General features: G+C 37.4%; 1 pseudogene; it reads right to left on the bottom strand.

Moving 5' to 3' along the window:
• The window catches only part of LOC133236936 (olfactory receptor 5D13-like), a 99,844-nt pseudogene extending 85,977 nt beyond the window's left edge, over positions 1 to 13,867 (bottom strand).
• Positions 13,868 to 23,748: the final 9,881 nt, after the last annotated feature.

Raw genomic sequence — 23,748 nt, 5'->3', positions numbered from 1 at the left:
AATAATGATACAAAGATAGAATCAATAATTCAGATCACTGTAAACAAATTTACTTGCTTTCCACATAATGACCTGAATTTAATACCATTTCCAATATTAATTAAGGAGTTGTTTAATAAAATTATTTTTCTAAATTTATAAGTGGCTAGTCATTGTATCCAGAATCAAAGCCCACTCCTGTTAAAATGAAAGTACAAGTCACTAAGTTGTGTCCAACTCTTTGGGACCCCATGGACTATACAGTCCATGGAATTTTCCAGGCCAGAATGCTGGAGTGGGTAGCCTCTCATGTCTCCAGGGGATCTTCCCAGCCCAGGGATTGAACCCAGGTCTCCTGCACTGCAGGTGGGATTCTTTACCAGCTGAGCCACAAGGGAAGCCCAAGAATACTGGAATGCATAGCCTATCCCTTCTCCAGGAGATCTTCCCAACCCAGGAATCAAACTGGGGTCTCCTGCTTTGCAGGCAGATTCTTTACCAACTGAGCTGTTAAAATGAAGGGGGGTGGGCGGAATAACAAGACAAAACAAAACAGAAACTGGTAAAAAAGACAAAACGTGGCCTATAAACAGATTCACACACACATGAAAAAAGCAGTTTTGCTGCACATGGATGTTTATAGCAGCTTTACTCATGATTACCAAATCTTGAAAGCAACTGAGATGTCCCTCGATAGGACATAAATAGATAAATAAATCGTAGTACATCCAGACAACAGAATATAATTCAGAGTTAAAAATAAATGAGCTATTAAACGGTGAAAAAATATTCAGGAAACTTGAATGCATATTACCAAATGAAAGAAACTGGACTGAAAGAGCTACCTGTATATAATTTCAACTACATGACATTCTGAAAAAGGCAAAACTATGGAGACAGAAAAAGTATAAATGAATGTAAAGGATTAGGGAAGTGAGAAGGATGAATAGGTGGAGCACCAAGGATATTTAAGGCAATGAAATTCTTCAGCTTGTTTCTATAATTTTGAATCTTATCAATGTATATGTCAAAATCCTCAAAATATACAGTACTTAGAGTGAACCCTAATGTAAACTATAAAATTGGGGTGATAGCAATGCATCATTCTACATTTCCATTTCTTTGATTTTAACAAGTGTATCCCTCTGAGGGGGAGAGTGTTCCATTGTGGGGCAGGAGGTATATGGGATCTCTGTACTTTAATCTCAATTTAGTCATGAACCTAAAACCTCTCTAAAAATAAAGTTTTACTGATTAGCAAATACATTGTGGTACAATGCTTAAAGGAAATCTTATAACTAAGTTACCATAACTAAGCCTGCAATCAGGCTTCTTTGCTAACTAAGACTTCCTGGGGTTCTGGACGGTCAACATCTGCCTGAGAAAGCGCGCTGAAATCAAAAGCTTTACAGACAAGCAAAAGTTTGTATTTGAATTCTCAAAAGAGAATTCAGCACCACCAAACCAGCTCTCCAACAAATGCTAAAGGATCTTCTCTGGAAAGGAAACACAACAAGGGTGTATAAACTTGAACCCAAAACAATAAAGTAAATGGCAACGGGATCATACTTATCAATAATTACCTTAAATGTAAATGGGTTGAATGCCCCAACCAAAAGACAAAGACTGGCTGAATGGATACAAAAACAAGACCCCTATATATGTTGTCTACAAGAGACCCACCTCAAAACAGGGGACACACACAGACTGAAAGTGAAGGGCTGGAAAAAGATATTCCACTCAAATAGAGACCAAAAGAAAGCAGGAGTAGCAATACTCATATCAGATAAAATAGACTTTAAAACAAAGGCTGTGAAAAGAGACAGAGAAGGACATGACATAATGATCAAAGGATCAATCCAAGAAGAAGATATAACAATTATAAATATATATGCACCCAACATAGGAGCACCAAAATATGTAAGACAAATGCTAACAAGTATGAAAGGAGAAATTAACAGTAACACAATAGAAGTGGGAGACTTTAATACCCCACTCACACCTATGGATAGATCAACTAAACAGAAAATTAACAAGGAAGCACAAACTTTAAATGATACAATAGACCAGTTAGAACTAATTGGTATCTATAGGACAGTTCACCCCAAAACGATGAATTTCACTTTTTTCTCAAGTGCACATGCAACCTTCTCCAAGATAGATCACATCCTGGGCCATAAATCTAGCCTTGGTAAATTCAAAAAAAATTGAAATTACTCCAAGCATCTTTTCTGACCACAATACAGTAAGATTAGATGTAAATTACAGGAGACAAACTATTAAAAATTCCAACATATGGAGGCTGAACAACACGCTGCTGAATAACCAACAAATCACAGAAGAAATCAAAAAAGAAATCAAAATATGCATGGAAATGAATGAAAATGAAAACACAACAACCCAAAACCTATGGGACACTGTAAAAGCAGTGCTAAGGGGAAGGTTCATAGCAATACAGGCATACCTCAAGAAACAAGAAAAAAGTCAAATAAATAACCTAACTCTACACCTAAAGCAACTAGAAAAGGAAGAAATGAAGAACCCCAGGGTTAGTAGAAGGAAAGAAATCTTAAAAATCAAGGCAGAAATAAATGCAAAAGAAACAAAAAAAGACCATAGCAAAAATCAACAAAGACAAAAGATAGTTCTTTGAAAGGATAAATAAAATTAACAAACCATTAGCCAGACTCATCAAGAAACAAAGGGAGAAAAATCAAATCAATAAAATTAGAAATGAAAATGGAGAGATCACAACAGACAACACAGAAATACAAAGGATCATAAGAGACTACCATCAACAATTTTATGTCAATAAAATGGGCAACGTGGAAGAAATGGACAAATTCTTAGAAAAATACAAGTTTTCAAAACTGAACCAGGAAGAAATAGAAAATCTTAACAGACCCATCACAAACACAGAAATTGAAACTGTAACCAGAAATCTTCCAGCAAACATAAGCTCAGGTCCAGACGGCTTCACAGCTGAATTCTACCAAAAATTTAGAGAAGAGCTAACACCTATCCTACTCAAACTCTTCCAGAAAATTGCAGAGGAAGGTAAACTTCCAAACTCATTCTACGAGGCCACTATCACCCTCATACCAAAACCTGACAAAGATGCCACACACACAAAAAAAGAAAACTATAGGCAATATCACTGATGAACATAGATGAAAAAATCCTTAACAAAATTCTAGCAATCAGAATCCAACAACACATTAAAAAGATCATACACCATGACCACGTGGGCTTTATCCCAGGGATGCATGGATTTTTCAATATCAACAAATCAATCAATGTAATACACCACATTAACAAAATTGAAAAATAAAAGCCATATGATTATCTCAATAGATGCAGAGAAAGCCTTTGACAAAATTCAACATCCATTTATGATAAAAAAAAAAACCCTCTCCAGAAAGCAGGAATAGAAGGAACATACTTCGATATAATAAAAGCTATATATGACAAACATTATCCTCAATGGTGAGAAATTGAAAGCATTTCCCCTAAAGCCAGGAACAAGACAAGGATGCCCACTTTCACCACTACTATTCAACATAGTTTTGGAAATTTTGGCCACAGCAATCAGAGCAGAAAAAGAAATAAAAGGATTCCAAATTGGAAAAGAAGAAATAAAACCCTCACTGTTTGCAGATGACATGATCCTCTACATAGAAAACCCTAAAGACTCCACCAGAAAATTACTAAAACTAATCAATGAATATAATAAAGTTGCAGGATATAAAATCAGCACACAAAAATCCCTTGTATTCCTATACACTAATAATGAGAAAATAGAAAGAGAAATTAAGGAATCAATTTCATTCACCATTGCAACAAAAAGAATGAAATACTTAGGAATATATCTACCTAAAGAAACTAAAACCTTTATATAGAAAACTATAAAACACTGGTGAAAGAAATCAAAGAGGACACTAATAGATGGAGAAATATACCATGTTCATGGATCGGAAGAATCAATATAGTGAAAATGAGTATACTACCCAAAGCAATCTACAGAATCACTTCAATCCCTATCAAGCTACCAAGGGTATTTTTCACAGAGCTAGAAAAAATAATCTCACAATTTGTATGTGTTGGAGATATGTCTCCGGGACTTGGAAATGGCGAACCTGAAAGAACAACACTTGGACAGTCTCTGCAAGGACTGACAAGTTTATTTCTGCAGTCAAGCCTTTTTATAGGAGCAAGGAACAAAGAGCTTAGAGCATACAGCCAGCAGAACACGTACAAGGCTAAGATGTAATCAGTAAAAGATACTTCAAGAAACAGCACATTCTTAACGACCCATGTATTTATCTATGATCCATTTTCTCAAGCAACGTCTTTAATGTTTAATTGTTAAATCTAGGTGCCGAGCATAGCCAAAGGCAGGAAATGTTCTTCAGCAATCGCAATGCTTGGGTACTTCTGGCCCTTCGCCATTTTCCCACGGACTTTCTCCTTCAAGGCTATTTAGCACTGTGCCTCCCAACATATCCTCCTTTTGTTTTTAGTTTAAGCATCACAGCTGTTAGTTGGATTCCGTCGTAGGAGGCATGGAGTCTTGAGTAGAGACATCTGTATAGAATTGTGTAGTGCCATACCAGATAGGGTTCCTACTGTAACAATAGATACTAGACTAAGAATGCCAGCAATAATCCATCCTATTATGCGCTTTGACTTCCTTAAGCCATATTTGAGCAAAACTGAGAGAAATACAGAGTTGGTCCATGGTTCTGTTAGGTTAACAGGAAGCCACAAATCAGATCTTTGCTTGACTATTGCAATGTTGACATAATGATATGAAATAATATGGTTTAAACATGTATACAAGGCACATGCTGTACAGTTAACAATCTTAGCAGAAAGTTCTATATCAAAGTTACCTACAATAAACATGCATGGGAGGTGCACACAAGATTGGATATAACCTGTACTATTGTATAAAAAGGTATAGTTTTGAGGTTTTTAAGGCTTTCACAGTCCCATACACATTGGCAAAGCGCTCCAATGCAGCAGGAATCTTCCACACATGCCATTGCTCAGGTCCTATGGTAGGGGTTCAGACATTGACGTTTTCTCTTCGGCTTCTCTATGGTCATTGATGAGACCCTTCATGTCAGCTGCATCACCTGTTTGGGGAGTCTGGTCTTGGGGTCCTTCTTAGTAATGGACATGGGGAAGTGGAACCCAGATTTCTTCTCCATCTGCAATGACAAGACCGTAACCTCTGCCTAGGAGTCGTAAGATTCCTGGCAACCATTGATTAAACTGCTTATACCATATTGGTGTGTTGGCTTCTAACGATTTCTTACTGTTTTCCTCTGCAAAATGTCTGTCTGCATGAGTATCAGAACTATCTTTTAGTAAATTAAAAAAATTTAAGGTATAAAGAGTTAAAGATAATAACAATTGAGGGTTCATAGGATAAGAAGTGTATCTCCTCTTCCATATTCCCCCTTTCTGTTTTAACAGATGAGTTTTAAGAGTATGATGGGTTCTTTCGATAATTGTTTGATCCTGGGGATTATAGGGTAGCCCCTGATGTGTGTTATATTCCATTCCACTAGAAATGAACGGAACGAGTGAGAGGTAAATGCAGGCCCATTATCTGTTTTTAAGACCGAAGGTATTCCCATAACAGTGAAGGTGAGTAAAAGTGCAGAAATGGCGTGTTTGCTGGATTCTGAAGAGACAGGCACTGCCCATATAAAACCTGAAAATGTATCAACTGAGACAAAAAGCAAAGAAAACTTTCCCAAGGAGCAATGAGTGAAGTCAGATTGCCAAAGGGAGTTAGGCTGTTGCCCATGAGGATTAACTCCTGAAACTGTGGTACGTAAGTGCAGAGGAGTGCAGACATCACAGGATTTAATGATATGTCTCACTTCAGTGAGGGGAATATGGTATTTAGAGTGCAATCTTTTAGCATTGGTATGAAGATTAGCGTGTTCGTCCATAGCAGATGTAAAGATAGGAGCTATGAACTTATCAACAGCATCATTCCCTGCTGCCAGGGGGCCAGGTAAACCTGAATGAGCACGTATATGTGCAATGAAGAAAGGTTCTGTACGTGATGGAATTAAGGCTTGAGTCTTTGAAAAGAGAATATATAATTCTTCATCTAGGTTGTATAAAAAGGCAGTAACAAAATTGGAGAAAAGGGAAGCAAGGTATTTGGAATCAGTATAGACATTGAAGGATGATGGTTGAAGAGACAAAAGAGCATATAAAGCATACAATTCAACTCTTTGTACTGAAGAATAGGTAGTGGGTAATTTCTCTTTGATATCAGGGCCGACAATCCCAGCTATGCCTTTCTTGTTGCCATCAATGAAATAGGTAGGTGCATTTGAAATAGGCTGGGAGGCAATGATATTAGTTACTATAAATTGAGTAAATTGTAGGGTGTCCCATAATTTTCCTTTTGGCAAATGAAATGAGATAATGTTCTGAAAGTCACTTAATGCTATTTGCATGGTCATGTTATACTGTAAGGCAATTTGTAATTCCTTTTTTGTCAAAGGGACATGTATTGCATATGGATTAAATCCAGTTAAGGTTTGTACATGGCTCCTTCCTGATGCAATTAGCTGTCCTATTTTCTCAATGTATGATACAATTTTCTTTGACTGCTTAGTATGTAGATATACCCATTCTATTGGGCTGTTTTGAGCTATGATTGCAGTAGGTGAATGTTTGGTGGGGAATATATATAAATAGATCAGTTGGGTATGGTCCAGCTAAGTTGAGAAAAATTGTTGAATGTGTTTTTCTACAAATTTTAATTCTTCTTTCACTTTTTTGTTAGCTGTCTAGGACTATTAGGGTCAGGAGGTCCCTCTAAAATTTTAAATAAATTTTGTAATGCATAGGTGGAATGCCAATAGATGACCAAAGCCAATTAATATCTCCTATCAATTTTTGAAAATAATTTAATGTGTGTAGAGAATGCATAGAGATTTGAGTTTTTTGAGCTTTTATCTTAGACTCTTCCATAACATGTCCTAGGTAATTAAAGGGTGCTTTCAATTGAATTTTTCTGGTGCAACAAGTAGGCCATGATTTTGAAGAGTGGTGGTGACTTTGTCATATAACTGTTGTAAACAAAGTTCAGATTCCATGGAAAGGAGTATGTCATCATATAATGAATTATGAAGGCAGTAGGATATTTATCTCTACTAGGTTGTAATAAAACATATATGAGATATTGGCAAATGGTAGGAGAGTTCATCATCATCCCCTGAGGTAAAACCTTCCATTGAAATCTTTTAACAGGAGCCATGTGATTTACAGAGGGAACTGAAAAAGCAAAACGTTTTCTATCTTTAGGATGCAAAGGTATATTAAAAAAGCAGCCTTGTAAGTCAATAATAATTACAGGCCATCCTTTTGGCACCATGGAAGGGGAGGGCAATTCAGGTTGTAAGGGCCCCATAGGAATCATAGTATTATTAACATTTCTTAAATCTATCAACATTTGCCATTTTCCTGATTTCTTTTTTATTACAAAAACGGGAGAATTCCATGGGAAAAATGAAGGCTCTATATAATTTTTATGTAATTGCTCATTTACTAATTGTGTGAGAGCTGCCAACTTTCCTTTAGTCAGGGGCCATTGAGGTGTCCATACTGGGGCATCAGATTCCCAATCAGAGGCAGCGGTGTTAACTCAATGGCCACCATCAAAAAGGCTCATTTAGAGAGATCATGGCTTTCATTTGTTCAAGAAAATCCCTTCCCCACAAATTAATAGGGATACTGGTAATATATGGTTTGATGTAAACTACAATTTGATCAGGACCATAAGCTTGTAAATAGGATGCACTGATGAAAGTTCGTGTAGCATCAGCCTCTCCTACCCCTAACAGTCTGGAAGGAGCCACAGTCTTACCCCTTCAAGGGGTCATTCTTCAGTTCTAATAATGGAAATGTTGGCTCCTGTATCCAACATACCTGTGAAATTTTCCCCCCCGTATCTTTAGAGTAAGCATAGGCTTTTGATGTTCCTTTAATAAGGTAGATAGTGCGGCGGTAAGGTTGGTGCTACCAAAACCTCCCTGCCTAATTTTATCAGATGCTCTCATTGGTTTGACATATGGCAAAAGTAATAATAGTGCAAAGTGTTCCCCTTTTTGTAGATATACATTTCTTAATTCTACGACATTCACCATGACATGTATCTCTCCTTCAAAATCTTCATCCACAACTCCAGTCAATACTATTAAACCTTTCATTGTACAGCCGCTACATCCCAAAAGTCCAACTGTTCCAGGTGGGATTGGCCCATAATATCCAGTGGGGATTTTATGAGGATTGTATAATTCTATTAATTCCATATCATAAGGACTAGGTATATCAATGCAAGCACTCTTAGATGTAGCTGCTTGCAGTGTCGTAATGTTGGGTCCTCCTTTTGTAGTGGGGCTAGAGGATAGCCCCTTTATTAGTTTCCCTGTTGTTTTTGTTGTGCCTCTGGTGTCAATGCATTTCCATCCTTACCAAATTTGGAACAACACTCATTCAACCAATGGAATCCCCTTTTACATTTTGGGCAAACTCCCGGGGGCCTTTTTTTATTAGAAGTAAGATTATTTTTAGTTGTTTGCACTGGCATGCAGCATTGTTTTTTCATATGGCCGGCCTTCCTGCAGTTAAAGCATTTAGCACTGGCAGCCTTTTGCACACTGAAAGTTTCTAGTGCTGCTAATTTTGCTCTATGGGACATAGATCCGATATCTCTACAAGCTTTCAAATATTCCGTAAGAGAACTGGTTTCTCGAATTGGTCTAAGCATGGATCGACATTCCTCATTAGCATTTTCAAAGGCAAGTTGTTTTAAAATAATATTTTGTAAGGTTTCATCTCTGATAGATTTTTCGATGGCATCCTTTAATTTTCCTATAAATTGGGCATATTTCTCCTCATGTCCCTGGGTAATCTTGACAAATGAACCATCAGAGTTAACATTATCAACCTTTGCCCATGCTCTGCAAGAAATTTCTCTAATGAAATGCAACATCTGAGGGGTAATATTATCTAATTGCGCAGTCATATTGGCCATGTCTCCCATTCCAGTGAGTATATCATAGGTTAAATTGGCAGGGTTACCACGAGATTGCTGGTCAATCATCATTTGTCGGGCCTCATCATTAACTCACATTTGCCACTGAAGTAATTGTTGAGGATTTAGAACCATCTTTGCTACTTGAAAAAAATCATATGGCATCCAATGATCAGCCCATCCTCTGAGGAATTCTACACAGTAAGGAGAAGTAGGTCCATACAGAGTGCATGCTTTCTTAAAGCTGGACAACTTACCAAAATCTAGACCAGCCCAAGAATTCTGGCCTTGGGCAGGCTGATCAAACTGTATTGGGAAAGCAAAAGTGCAAGCAGGCATCTCCCGAGGAGGAGTGAAATGATTAGTACGAGCAAAGTTAGCAACTGCTGTTACAGACGAAGCAGAAGGAAAAACCTCAGGTTTGGGCTGTCCGTTGAATGAAACGACCTCTGCTCTAAGTGGCTTCAGTTTTGACACATCCTGTATACATACGTCTCCAAGCTGTTTTTCCAGGGATTGTGTCTGATTAAGCATAACATTCTTATATTTCAAAGCACCTTGCATATCTTGTTCCTTAAGCTCATATTCATGTAAAGACCGAAAAGTTTCTACTTCCAAATCAACATTATGCCCTTCAATTTGTTCTATGACAGCCCGTATGAGTGACCATGTAACCCACCACTGAGGGGGAATACGGACTCCTTGCTGATATGCTCGCAAAACATTATTCTTAACCCTTTTCCATATGTCTAGATCAAGCGTCCCCTCCTCTGGGAACCACAGATTATGTTCCAGTAAAATATGATAGCAGTCATTGAACTGATCTCTTGAAACATTAATACCATTTTGTTTCAGAAAGTGATGCATTACAGAAATGAAAGGAATCTTATTGCTATGTTGTCCCATCCTGCTTACCTCTTTCTGCAGGGCTCGCCGCTTTGTTCAGCCTTTCTTCAAGTCCCTGTTCATGGCGCCACTTGTTGGAGATATGTCTCCAGGACTTGGAAATGGCAAACCTGAAAGAACAACACTTGGACAGTCTCTGCAAGGACTGACAAGTTTATTTCTGCAGTCAAGCCTTTTTATAGGAGCAAGGAACAAAGAGCTTAGAGCATACAGCCAGCAGAAAACTACAAGACTAGGATATAATCAGTAAAAGATACTTCAAGGAACAGCACATTCTTAATGACCCATGTATTTATCTATGACCCATTTTCTCAAGCAACATCTTTAATGTTTAATTGTTAAATCTAGGTGCCGAGCATAGCCAACGGCAGGAAATGTTCTTCAGCAATCACAATGCTTGGGTACTTCTGGCCCTTCGCCATTTTCCCGCGGACTTTCTCCTTCAAGGCTATTTAGCACTGTGCCTCCCAACAGTATGGAAATACAAAAAACCTCGAATAGCCAAAGCAGTCTTGAGAAAGAAGAATGGAACTGGAGGAATCAACCTGCCTGAATTCAGGCTCTACTACAAAGCCACAGTCATCAAGACAGTATGGTACTGGCACAAAGACAGAAATCTAGATCAGTGGAACAAAATAGAAAGCCCAGAGATAAATCCACACACCTATGGACACCGTATCTTTAACAAAGGAGGCAAGAATATACAATGGAGAAAAGATAATCTCTTTAACAAGTGGTGCTGGGAAAACCTGTCAACCACTTGTAAAAGAATGAAACTTGAACACTTTCTAACACCATAAACCAAATTAACTCAAAATGGATTAAAGATTTAAACATAAGACCAGAAACTATAAAACTCAGAGAGGAGAACATAGGCAAAACACTCTCCAACATAAATCACAGCAGGATCTTCTATGACCCACCTCCCAGAATATTGGAAATAAAAGCAAAAATAAACAAATGGGACCTAATTAAAATTAAAAGCTTCTGCACAACAAAGGAAACTATAAGCAAGGTGAAAGCCTTCGGGATGGGAGAAAATAATAGCAAATAAAGCAACTGACAAACAACTAATCTCAAAAATATACAAGCAACTCCTGCAGCTCAATTCCAGAAAAATAAACGACCCAATCAAAAAATGGGCCAAAGAACTAAACAGACACTTCTCCAAAGAAGACATACAGATGGCTAACAAACACATGAAAAGATGCTCAACATCACTCATTATCAGAGGAATGCAAATCAAAACCACAATGAGGTACCATTTCACGCCAGTCAGAATGACTGCTATCCAAAAGTCTACAAGCAATAAATGCTAGAGAGGGTGTGGAGAAAAGGGAACCCTCTTACACTGTTGGTGGGAATGCAAACTAGTACAGCCACTATGGAGAACAGTGTGGAGATTCCTTAAAAAACTGGAAACAGAACTGCCTTATGCCCCAGCAATCCCACTACTAGGCATACACACTGAGGAAACCAGAATTGAAAGAGACATATGTACCCCAATGTTCATCGCAGCACTGTTTATAATAGCCAGGACATGGAAGCAACCTAGATGTCCATCAGCAGAAGAATAGATAAGAAAGCTGTGGTATATATACACAATGGAGTATTACTCAGCCGTTAAAAAGAAATACATTTGAATCAGTTCTAATGAGGTGGATGAAACTGGAGCCTATTATACAGAGTGAAGTAAGCCAGAAAGAAAAACACCAATACAGTATACTAACGCATATATATGGAATTTAGAAAGATGGTAACAATAACCCTGTATTCAAGACAGCAAAAGAGACACAGATGTATAGAACAGTCTTTTGGACTCTGTGGGAGAGGGAGAGGGTGGGATTATTTGGAGAATGGCATTGAAACATGTATAATATCATATATGAAATGAATCACCAGTCCAGATTTGATGCAGGATACAGGATGCTTGGGGCTGGTGCACTGGGATGACCCAGAGGGATGGTATGGGGAGGGAGGTGGGAGGGGGGTTCAGGATGGGGAACATGTGTATACCCGTGGCAGATTCATGTTGATGCATGGCAAAATCAATACAATATTGTAAAGTAATTAACCTCCAATTAAAATAAATATATTTATATTTAAAAAATAAATAAAAATAAAATAACAGGAAAGATGAAAAAAAAAAAAGAAGAATAGTTTTCTGAACAAATGCTTGATCAATTGGATCAGCTCAGTTCAGTCACTCAGTCATGTCCAACTTTTTGCAACCCCAAGAACCGCAGCACGCCAGGCCTCCCTGTCCATCACCAACTCCGGGAGTCCACCCAGACCCATGTCCATTGTGTCATTGATGCCATCTAACCATCTCATCCTCTGTCATCCCCTTCTTCTCTTGCTCTCAATCTTTCCCAGAATCAGGGTCTTTTCAAATGAGTCAGCTCTCAGCATCACATGGCCAAAATATTGGGGTTTCAGCTTTAACATCAGTCCTTCCAATGAACACCCAAAACTGATCTGCTTTAGGATGGACTGGTTGGATCTCCTTGTAGTCCAAAGGACTCTCAAGAGTTTTCTCCAACACTACAGTTCAAAAGCATCAATTCTTCGGTGCTCAGCTTTCTTTATAGTCTAACTCTCAGATCCATACATGACTACTGGAAAACCTATAGCCTTGACTAGACGGACCTTTGTTGGCAAAGTAATGTCTCTGCTTTTTAATAAGCTGTCTAGGTTGGTCATAACCTTCCTTTCAAGGAGTAAGTGTCTTCTAATTTCATGGCTGCAATCACCATCTGCAGAGATTTTGGAGCCCAGAAAAATAAAGTCAGCCACTGTTTCCACTGTTTCCCCATCTATTTGCCATGAAGTGATGGGGCCAGATGCCATGATCTTAGTTTTCTGAATGTTGAGCTTTAAGCCAACTTTTCCTCTCTCCTCTTTCACTTTCATCAAGAGGCTCTTTAGTTCTTCTTCACTTTCTGCCATAAGGCTGGTGTCCTCTGCATATCTGAAGTTATTGATATTTCTCCGAGCAGTCTTGATTCCAGCTTGTGCTTCCTCCAGCCCACCGTTTCTCATGATGTACTCTGTACATAAGTTAAATAAGCAGGGTGACAATATACAGCCTTGACGTACTCCTTTTCCTATTTGGAACCAGTGTGTTGTTCCATGTCCAGTTCTAACTGTTGCTTCCTGATCTGCATACAGGTTTCTCAAGAGGCAGGTCAGGTGGTCTGGTATTCCCATCTCTTTCAGAATTTTCCACAGTTTATTGTGATCCACACAGTCAAAGGCGTTTGCATAGTCAATAAAGCAGAAATAGATGTTATTCTGGAACTCTCTTGCTTTTTTCATGATTCAGCGGATGTTGGCAATTTGATCTCTGGTTCCTCTGCCTTTTCTAAAACACATGTATACCTGTGGCAGATTCATTTTGATATTTGGCAAAACTAATACAATTACGTAAAGTTTAAAAAAAATAAATAAAACCATCTTGAACATCTGGAAGTTCATGGCTCACATATTGCTGAAGCCTGGCTTGGAGAATTTTGAGCATTTCTTTACTAGTGTGTGAAATGAGTGCAATTGTGTGGTAGTTTGAGCATTCTTTGGCATTGCCTTTCTTTGGGATTGGAATGAAAATGGACCTTTTCCAGTTTTCAATTGTTGGATATCTATATGCAAAAATATGTGCTTGAATCACTACCACACACTATACACAAAAATTAATACAAAAGTATTAGAAGTATAGAAGTTACATCTACATATATAAACATTCAAAAAAATTTGGCCTTGAGATAGACCATTATTCATGAGATATGATGAAAAGCATAAGGCATAAAACTACTTAAATTAAAACCTGTCAAGTTGTCCAGCACACTCAATGTATCATCCCCATTTTTAAAAGGAAATAAATAAAAGGAAATTCACAAAAGAAGCCAAAGAAAATCTACAAATTAGGATTATATATATATATATATATACATATATATATAACATACACAAATTTAACCATAATTTTTTGTAAATAAATATATTTAGAACCAGACATCCTGGAATGTGAAGTCAAGTGGGCCTTAGAAAGCATCACTACGAACAAAGCTAGTGGAGGTGATGGAATTCCAGTTGAGCTATTTCAAATCCTGAAAGATGATGCTGTGAAAGTGCTGCACTCAATATGCCAGCAAATTTGGAAAACTCAGCAGTGGCCACAGGACTGGAAAAGGTCAGTTTTCATTCCAATCCCAAAGAAAGGCAATGCCAAAGAATGCTCAAACTACTGCACAATTGCACTCATCTCACACGCTAGTAAAGTAATGCTCAAAATTCTCCAAGCCAGGCTTCAGCAATATGTGAACTGTGAAATTCCTGATGTTCAAGCTGGTTTTAGAAAAGGCAGAGGAACCAGAGATCAAATTGCCAACATCCACTGGATCATGGAAAAAGCAAGAGAGTTCCAGAAAAACATCTATTTCTGCTTTATTGACTATGCCAAATCCTTTGACAGTGTGCATCACAATAAACTGTGGAAAATTCTGAAAGAGATGGGAATACCAGAACACCTGACCTGCCTCTTGAGAAATTTGTATGCAGATCAGGAAGCAACAGTTAGAACTGGACATGGAACAACAGACTGGTTCCAAATAGGAAAAGGAGTTCGTCAATGCTGTATATTGTCACCCTGTTTATTTAACTTATATGCAGAGTACACCATGAGAAATGCTGGACTGGGAGAAACACAAGTTGGAATCAAGATTGCTGGGAGAAATATCAATAACCTCAGATATGCAGATGACACCACCCTTATGGCAAAAAGTGAAGAGGAACTCAAAAGCCTCTTGATGAAAGTGAAAGTGGAGAGTGAAAAAGTTGGCTTAAAGCTCAACATTCAGAAAACAAAGATCATGGCATCCTGTCCCATCACTTCATGGCTAATAGATGGGGAAACAGTGGAAACAGTGGCTGACTTTATTTTTCTGGGCTCCAAAATCACTACAGATGGTGACTGCAGCCATGAAATTAAAAGACGCTTACTCCTTGGAAGGAAAGTTATGACCAACCTAGATAGCATATTCAAAAGCAGAGACATTACTTTGCCAACAAAGGTTCGTCCAGTCAAGGCTATGGTTTTTCCTGTGGTCATGTATGGATGTGAGAGTTGGATTGTGAAGAAGACTGAGTGCTGAAGAATTGATGCTTTTGAACTGTGGTGTTGGAGAAGACTCTTGAGAGTCCCTTGGACTGCAAGGAGATCCAACCAGTCCATTCTGAAGGAGATCAGCCCTGGGATTTCTTTGGAAGGAATGATGCTAAAGCTGAAACTCCAGTATTTTGGCCACCTCATGCAAAGAGTTGACTCATTGGAAAAGACTCTGATGCTGGAATGGATTGGGAGCAGGAGGAGAAGGGGACGACAGAGGATGAGATGGCTGGATGGCATCACGGACTTGATGGACGTGAGTCTGAGTGAACTCCGGGAGTTGGTGATGGACAGGGAGGCCTGTCGTGCTGTGATTCATGGGGTCACAAAGAGTCGGACATGACTGAGTGACTGATCTGATCTGATACCAAGAATAGTAATATCATATTGTTCATTTTAAATTCCAAGATATGCTCATTGTGCGAGTTTAATACACAATCTTCAGCAAATTATGATTCCTTTTTAAGTTTTATTTTTCATTGGAAGATAATTGCTTTACAATGTTGTGTTGGTTTCTGGCATATGATTCTTAAATAACTCAAGAAGTATAGCCACTTTTATGCTCAACTGGATATTTATCTTATAAATACAAGGTTGTATATTCCAGTTTTGTCGCTTTAATTTGGGTGTTGCTTTCATATCATATTAACCTGTAGTGATCTCTAATCTCATGATTGACTGCTGAGATAAAGCAATGAAGTTTCACACAATTCACATGCCTCACAGATGACATCCAAATTATGGATCAAACTGTCAAAATACTATCCTAGACACTTCAATTTTTGTCAACAACATACAATGAGACATCTCTAAGCTATGTTATGAGGATAAAGGATATAAAAAATATAATGCAGTGTAATAAATCTTTTCTTTTTTCCAAATGTCAAGAAAAGTTAAACCTTTGATCTCACTCTTTTTTTTTTTTTATGATTTCTGGAGCCTTTTAGAATAAAGATGAATGGATGGAGAAAATTGCTCTTCCTTGAATGAATTTATTCTCTTGGGAAATAGTAATGACCCTAGAATCAAAGTGACACCACTTTTCTGGTTGTTTATCTCATTATTCTTGTTGCAAATCTTGGGGTGATCATTTTAATAAAAATGGACTCCCATCTTCACATTCCAATGTACTTTTTCCTCGGTCACCTCTCCTTCAGTGACCTCTGCTATTCCACAGCATTTGGACCCAAGATGTTGATAGACCTCTTTGCCAAAAACAAATCAATCCCCTTTTATGGCTGTGCTCTGCAGTCATTGATCTCCTGTACCATTGTAGATTCTGAGTGTTTCCTGCTGGCAGTGATGGCCTATGACTGGTACAAGGCCGTCAGCATCCCCTTGCTCTATGCGGTCAGCATGTCCAGCAGGGCGTGCTCCCTGCTCGTGGTTGCAATTTACATGATCAGCATTGTGGATGCTTTAATTAATACAATATTAACTTTTTTTCTTTTATTTTTTAACTTTACAATATTGTATTGGTTTTGCCATATATCAAAATGAATCCACCACAGGTATACATATTAATATTCCATGTCCATTTCTGTGAGTCAAATGAGATTAATCATTTCTTCTGTGATGTTCCTCCTCTACCTTCTCTATCTTGCTCACATGCACAGGTCAGTGAGGTAGTGATATTTATCATTTTTGGCTTCATTGAACTGATTACGCTGTCAGGTCTTTTTCTGTCTTACTGTTACATCATCCTAGCAGTGATAAAGATCCACTCTGCTGAAGGGAGGTTCAAGGCTTTCTCGACCTGCACCTCCCACCTAACTGCTGTGGCAATTTCCCAGGGAACTCTACTCTTCGTGTGTTTCCAGGCAAGTTCATCCTACTCTCTTGACGAAGACAATATGACCTCCTTGTTTTATACCCTTGTGATTCCCATATTAAACCCCCTGATCTATAGCTTAAGAAACAGGGATGTGAAAGAGGCTCTGAAGAAACTTAAAAATAGAAAGTGGTTCCATTGTAAAGCTGTAGGTATATGTTTTTCTCCCACTCTTACACTATGGTTTAAATCAAAATTGTTCTGATTCATTTGGTTTAATCGACAAGTATTTTTTAATTATGTTCAAGTCATTCCAAAATGTGTTGTTTCCTATATACTCTCTGCTTCCATTTTATGTCTTGAACTTATATTTAAGACTCCCTGTTTGTGGAAAAGTTCTGAACTGTTAGTTTGCCAAGTTTTTGTTTCCTCTAGCAGTAAATCTAGCAGTTTTTACAAAAATTAATCTTTTCTAACGGAAGTGATAGGTGTTAGATAATTATTGATGTTATTTATAATTAACTATATTTACACCATAGTGTAAAAAGACTGGACAACATAAACCCAAAGCATATTGTTCAAATGTAGTGCAAAAAGTTAAAAATTGCTTCCTGAAAATGAACACAACTAGTTTGGTATCTAAGACATAAGTAGGAAGTATAACTGAGAGATGCAAGTCAGCAGAGAAAGTATTTTGTGCAGATGGTTGGACAGTTAGAGTGACTGTAAGGTGGACAAGACTGTGTCATTTAAGGAAACTCAGTGCGTCTGGGTTGGAGTGCTGTAGTTTACAACCCAGTTACCTCCTCCAGGGATTTTCCGTCTCTCCTGCAAGCTCTGAGCTTGATTCGCACACCAGCCTGTGCTTCAGATCATTGTTGTATCTGTTTTCTAAATCATTTCCTTCAATGTGGGATTATGAACATCCTGATTTTAAGGACTGTTATCCAGGAGATATATAGCAAGTGGGTAAATGAACAAATGAGAGAGAGAGAGAAAAGGAGAAAGAAGTTAATTTTATTGAAAATTTATTCATAATAAAGCAAAAAAAAAATTACTGATAGCTTTAAATTCATGTGCCTTAAACACATGTTTTGTACTTTATATCTGCTTCCCAGATGGCACAGTTGTGAAGAATATACCTGCCAATGCAGGAGATGAAGGAAGTGCAGGTTTGATCCCTGAGTCAGGAGGATCCCCTGGAGAAGGGAAAGGGAATCCAATCCAGTATTCCTACTTGGATAATTCCATGGACAGAGGAACTGGCAGGCTACAGCCTAGGGGGTCACAAAGAGTCAGACACAACTGAGCACAAACTCACACACAAATACACACACCTTATATCTAAGTACATAAACTGGTTGTGAATACTAAAAGTAATGGAAAGTTGCTGTATGTAAAGACATACAGATGATTTTTTTAAAAATAATTAAGCCAAAGAACTCTTCTCTGGTTAGAAGATATTTGAAAACTTTCACATAGCTCTATTATAGTTTGCTGGTGATTGAATTGCTGAAAGTGGCTTATTTAGTAAAAAGAGACATTAGCATTCATTTGAAAGACCCTGTAAGAATCAAGTGCATTCTTGAGTGTTTGCTACAATAAAATAAGCCAAAAATAATTTGGTAACTAAGTCTATCCAAGTGCCTTCATAAGATGCCTTTGAGTGAAAACATTTTATTTACTATTTTTTTTCAGTTTTATTTATTTTACTTTACAATATTGTATTGGTTTTGCTAAAGCCCAAGTAGGAGAATGAGACTTCAGAGTAATAGCTTTCTAGGATTCTGAGACAGGTAGGGGGGTGTGTTGCGGTATAGAAAAATGAGGGAGTGTTTCTTTTATTTATAATATTTTCTCAGTTCTTTTGAATGTTATTACCTTTTGAAATGTTTATCTGCTGCTGCTGCTGCTGCTAAGTCACTTCAGTCATGTCCGACTCTGTGCGAGCCCATAGACGGCAGCCCACTAGGTTCCTCCATCCCTGGGATTCTCCAGGCAAGAATTCTGGAGTGGGTTGCCATTTCCTTTTCCAATGCATGAAAGTGAAATGTGAAAGTGAAGTCACTCAGTTGTGTCTGACTCTTCATGACCCCATGGACTGTAGCCTACCAGGCTCCTCTGTCCATGGGATTTTCCAGGCAAGAGTACTGGAGGAGTTGCCATATCCTTCTCCTGAAATGTTTATCTATCTTCTAGATACTATATTGAACAGCAGCATGGCAGAAGTGAGATTGATTCAGAATGAAGCCTGACACAAAGATGGGTGTCAATCTGAGAAGTATAAAGATTATACAATTAGCACATTACTCTCCTATAAAAAATGCTAATGGGTCTAAAATCAGATTTCATCTGCATTTAGCTCTTATGAGCAAATCTAAGGCTAATGAGTGAACTGAAGAAAATAAAATGTTGCATATTAAATGAAGAATTTTAATCTCAATAAAGGGTGTCTTAAATTGATTGGCTTGTACAATGTGTGAGGTCCCTGGCCCTAAATAGAATGTGGAGGATAAACAGTCATTTAATGTGAACACCCCACAGAATTTGTGATTCAAATAGGGGCTTGAGATAAGGACTTGGAAGAGATTTCTGGCTTGATTTTCCATAGAAAGGGAAAGCTAGCATCAAAATATTTTGTCTTGCATGATCTAATTCCAATTCTAACCATTTTATTCACTTTCTATATATTTAATTCATATGATTTTCATAGTATACTCACTTACCAATTGGTGGCAAATATGATTGTTCATCAACATTAAAGTAGATAAATAAATGATGCATATGCACAAAGAATTAAGATATTTCAATGACAATGAATGTACTGAAACTGCATGCAACAGCAGGGATGGATTGCATGTAATTGAACAAAATAGTGCATGCTATAGACATCTAATTATGTCTGGTTCAAAAAAATACAAAACTGATCTGTCACAGTAAAAGTCAAGAAAGTATCTACTCTTTGGAGGTAAGATATTAGCCATTTAGGAGAGTGTTTATAGAAGGTTTTGTTAATTGTAGAAATTGTTACTTCTTGGTCTTACTTACCTAGCTATACAGGTAACATTTTGGAAAAATGTTTATCTATACAGTTATTGTTTAAGTGTTCTCTATATAGCATGAGTTTAAGCAAGCTCCAGTAATTGGTGATGGACTAGGAAGCCTGGCACGCTGTAGTCCATGGGGTCACAAAGAGTCGGACACGACTGAGTGACTGAACAAATTTGTTCATTGCACATCAAAAACATTTTCCAAAAGTAAAGCCTGTTTCCCATTACCAGAAACTTTGGAATTATTATTATAAATTTGTATCCCTAGAAATTCTTTATATACATAATAGTGCAGTATATTTTTGTGAAATAAATACTGCAACCTTCATAGATTATTCAGTAATGCAAAAATGTCTTATTTAACCCCTTATTTAACCCATGTGTACTTCTAATACTTTTCCCAGCAACAAAGAGATTTAATGAATCTTGTACTCCTTGGTACCCCTCTTTGTACCCTCCTTGGTACACTGAACTTACACGCATTGGCCCATGACTCAGTGGCACACAATTATTTTCTAAAGGCAAATGTTTATATTAATAAATAAACTGTTGCCTATAGAGTATTACAAATAGAGGCATAGTGGCATAAGGGAATCATGTAGATATTTCTTTCTCAATTGCTTGTCTCTGATGTATTAAGTTTTAACTACGTGATTTTCTTCTGTAATGTAAGAAAGTCAACTTCAATTAAATGTAAAACCCTTTGTTAAGCTAATTATCTAATTTTTAATAATAATGTAGCCACAACAGCTCATTCCCTCATAATGGCAGGAAGTTATACTAAATGGTCTGCAGAGACGGCCATGTTTAGGAAGCTAAATTTAAATCCTATCTCAATGGAGTGAGATCCTAAGAGATTTTATATCCCAGGAAATAGAGAAGCGTCTGATGGAAAAAGTGATTTTGCAAAGGAATCATAATGAAGTGAGCAAGGGCAAACTCCAACCTTCAAATATGTAACTAGATAATGGTAGTAAAGCTCTTGAGTGACACAAACACCTTCAGTTTAGTATGTAGCAAATTATTATAATTACTTTGCTTGTGCTTGGCCTCAGCAATATCTCCTGTAATGTAAGTTAAGTATATTTATATACACATCATCACTCTAATAATTCCAATAAGGTAACAATTAATATATCATTCAGGTACTCTTTATCACATATCAAGAATATTTTATTTTAATGATTTTAGTCTACAGTGGGTTCTAGGTTTATAGGGCCCTAAAAATAAAACTAGGTCTCTATCTAGTTCTCAGTGAGGTTTCAGAGGAAAAAATTCCCTGGAGCATTTGTAAACATATACTGGCTTATATTTATCTTCATAAATTACTTTCCATGCACGAAATTTTTGCATTTACCTTTTCTGTGGTAAAGAAATAAATTAATTGTGATAAGCAAAACTCACAGTAAGAAGACTTTCTGTTACATTCAGGAGAAGAATTTAATGAATACATAGAATTTATGCTTGTCAGCATCCTGAAATGATTCATATATTATAAATTATCATGCTGAACACAAAAAATAAAGAGCATATCCCCTAAGGCTGCTATGCTGCACAACTTCAGGGACAATATTTTAGTTATTGCCTTTGCTTCATGAAATTGTGTAGTACAGTATTTATTTAGTAATCTATGTATTAGAACAGGATTATCATTATACCTTTAGCTAACACCTGCATCAGTCATATAATTGTTTATTTTTGTTGAGGGATCATTATGATCTAGTATCCTAGTAACTTTAAAATATATAACAGTATTGTAGCTTTAATCCCAATGCTGTACATGAGATAAAGAACTAATTTCTCTTACAATGCAATTATGTACAATCCCCCACCCTCATCTCCTGGTAACCATCATTCTCTCTGTTCCTATGAGTAACACACAAAGGATATTTTAGAAACAAATGGACATTAGCTTGTTTTTTTTTTTTTTGATAGAAGTATCCCAACACATGCTTTTAATTAAATATTATCTTTGTTCATATGAACTGTATTAGTAGAAAAAACTTTCAAATGCTGTTTATTCTTAGTTGTTGTTGAACATCTGCCAGCCTTATATCACCAGAGATAAAGAACATTCACCAGAATAGCCACAGGAAAATATTTAAAAACACACATTCATGGAGCAATTACTTATGGAAATCTTCTTATGGATTGTAGGAATGTACACCTACAGACAGACCTTGGAGATACTGTGGGTTGAGTTCCAGCCTACCACAATAAAGTGAATATCACAGTAAAAAGAGTCAAAAGAAATCCTTGGTTTTCCAGTGTATGTTAAAGGTACATTCACATAATATCATAGTCTATTAAATGTTCAGTTGCTTTATGTCTAAAAAAAATGCAAATACCATAATTTAAAAGTACTTGATCATTTTGAAAAAAAGGAATGCTAATCATCATCTGAGTTTTCAATGAGCTGTAATAGTAACATCAAAAATCACTGATCACAGATCAACAGAACAGATTAATGATGAGACAGTTTGAAAATTGTGAGAATTATCAACATGTGACATGGAGATATGAAGTGAATAAATTCTGTTGGAAAACGTGTGCTGACAGACTTGGTTGATGCAGAGTGACCACAAACCTTCAGCTTGTTAAAAAAAAAGTAAATAAAAATACAACTAACTGCAAAACAATAAAATGAAGCATGATTAAATGAGATTTATCTGTATATAAACAGAATAGGAGATTCAATAAAGAGAGAACGATGTGTGATAGATATTATGCCATTGAAGGAGAGCAGACTATATCACCCCAAAATACGCTGCTTTGGCATATTAATACTTTGAATTAAAGTTACTTAAGAAAGAGCAATGGGAAAAGAACACTCTGATTCTCCTTTGTAGCCCTGAAAGCAGGAAATAAATCTCTCATGTGAAAGTTCCCCTCCCTGTACCAGAGGGTAGAAGGCAATTATGTCACAAGAAACAGGGAATTTATGGGCCAAGAAGGCTGCGTGACCAAACTTTGTTACTTCTTTATTGATTGCTTGTTGCTGCTGTTGTTCAGTCTCTCAGTCCTGTCCAATTCCTTGCGACCCCATGGACTGAAGCACGCCAGGCAACCCTGTCCTTCATCATCTCCCTGAGTTTGTTCAAACTCATGTCCATAGAGTTGGTGAAGCCATGCAACCATCTCATCCTCTGTCATCCACTTCTCCTGCCCTCAATCTTTCCCAGCATCAGGCTTTTTTTTACAGTGAGTTGGCTCTTCACATCAGGTGGCCAAAGTATTGGAGCTTCAGCTTTGACATCAGTCCTTCCAGTGAATATTCAAGGTTGATTTCCTTTAGGATTGACTGGTTTAATCTCCTTGCTATCCAAGGAACTCTCAAGAGTCTTCTTCAGCACCACATTTCTAAAGCACCAGTTTGGTACTCAACCTTCTTTATAGTCCAGCTGTCACATCCATACGTGGCTCCTGGAAAAACTACAGCTTTGACTGTACAGACCTTTGTCGACAAAGTGAAGTCTCTGCTTTTTAACATGCTGTCTAGAGCGTCTGTCTACTGGGAGGGAAACCTGGGTTTGATTCCTGGGTTGGGAAGATCCCCTGAAGAAGGAAATGGCAACCCACTGTAGTACTCTTGCCTGGAAAATCCCATGGACAGAGGAGCCTGGTTGGCTACAGTCCATGGGGTCACACAGAGTCAGACATGACTGAGTGATTTCACTTTTCTTTCCCTTTCTAGGTTTGTCATAGCTTTTCTTCCAAGAAGCAAGCATATTTTAATTTCATACTTTAGTCACTGTCCACACTGATTTTGGAGCCCAAGAAAATAAACTCTGCCACTGTTTCCATTTTT

This window comes from Bos javanicus, chromosome 3 (genome assembly GCF_032452875.1).
Source record: "Bos javanicus breed banteng chromosome 3, ARS-OSU_banteng_1.0, whole genome shotgun sequence".
In the NCBI taxonomy this organism is placed as follows: domain Eukaryota; kingdom Metazoa; phylum Chordata; class Mammalia; order Artiodactyla; family Bovidae; genus Bos; species Bos javanicus.
Note: the sequence above shows the minus strand (reverse complement) of the source record. Positions and strands in the feature narration are given on the sequence as shown.